Source organism: Macrobrachium rosenbergii, chromosome 53 (genome assembly GCF_040412425.1).
Source record: "Macrobrachium rosenbergii isolate ZJJX-2024 chromosome 53, ASM4041242v1, whole genome shotgun sequence".
Taxonomy (NCBI): Eukaryota; Metazoa; Arthropoda; class Malacostraca; order Decapoda; family Palaemonidae; genus Macrobrachium; species Macrobrachium rosenbergii.
Genome location: NC_089793.1, coordinates 30,980,693 through 30,981,848, shown reverse-complemented (window position 1 = coordinate 30,981,848; position 1,156 = coordinate 30,980,693).

The following is a 1,156-nucleotide window of genomic DNA, read 5'->3' as shown; positions in this document are numbered from 1 at the left end:
AGTTGAGAAGGATGCTAGAGAGTAAAAGAAGTCAAGTTGTAACACAAGTGAAGAGAGAAGGCGAGCAAGTACTTTGAGGATAACATTTTTTTTCGACAGGGAAATAACATGAAGGGAGGAAAGTTAAGTTAAAGAGCTGATGGGTCTCAGATTATTATTATTATTATTATTATTATTATTATTATTATTATTATTATTATTATTATTCAGAAGATAAAACCTATTCATATGAGCAAGCCCACCAAAGGGACCATTGACTTGAAATTCAAGCTTCCAAAGAATTTGGTGTTCATTATGAAGATGTAAGAGGAGGTAAAGGGAAATAAAGGAAGAATAGATCTCACATATTAAAAAATGAAAAATAAATTAATAAGTAGATGAAAATCTATTAAAATGCAAGGAGATAGCATTAGGGTGGTAATGCAATGCATCTTCGCTTGTACTCCCGAAGATGGAAACGGAGAGATTCCGTGTTAATGGAGTGCCATCGCAAGTTGATGGATGTGCTGGGGATTGATCAACATTGGTTTTAACAGTGGCTAGAAGGGAAGTACAGATCGATGATACAAGACTGTAAGGGGTCAGTGTCAGTTTGCGGATGCTGATGGAACTGATTGTTGGGACACAAGGAGGAACTGAAGAATAGAAAGATCAGGAGTTGGTGTGGGATTGCAAGTACGCAGCTTTTACATTTAAGTGGAAGGTGAGAGAGTAGGTAGAATAAAATAAAAATATTGATAAATTATATTATTATTGCTATCATCATTATCATCATCATGAAGATTTTCACCTGAAACGGTGGATCCTACTGTAACTGCTGTAGACAGTTCCGATATGGGTCTGCGAAGCTTATATGTTGTGCTTGGCTTGACAGCCTGAATTGCATAGAGCAAGCCAGATCAATAAAAAAAAAGTAGTGATTGCAATTCTCGTTTGGATTCGGTAGCTAACAGTTAACATGTTTTAAGGTTTCTATGTGAAATAAAACATTTTGTTTCAAACATTTCTGTACAATAAACCCCTGACTTTTGTTTTCCTCTAGTATTTTATAATTTACTTACATTTTTATCTGTTTACTTATTATTTTGTTCATTTATTTTTTTATTTTCTAATAACTGATCTCTTCTTTCTGTATTTCCTGCTACCTTCGTCACTT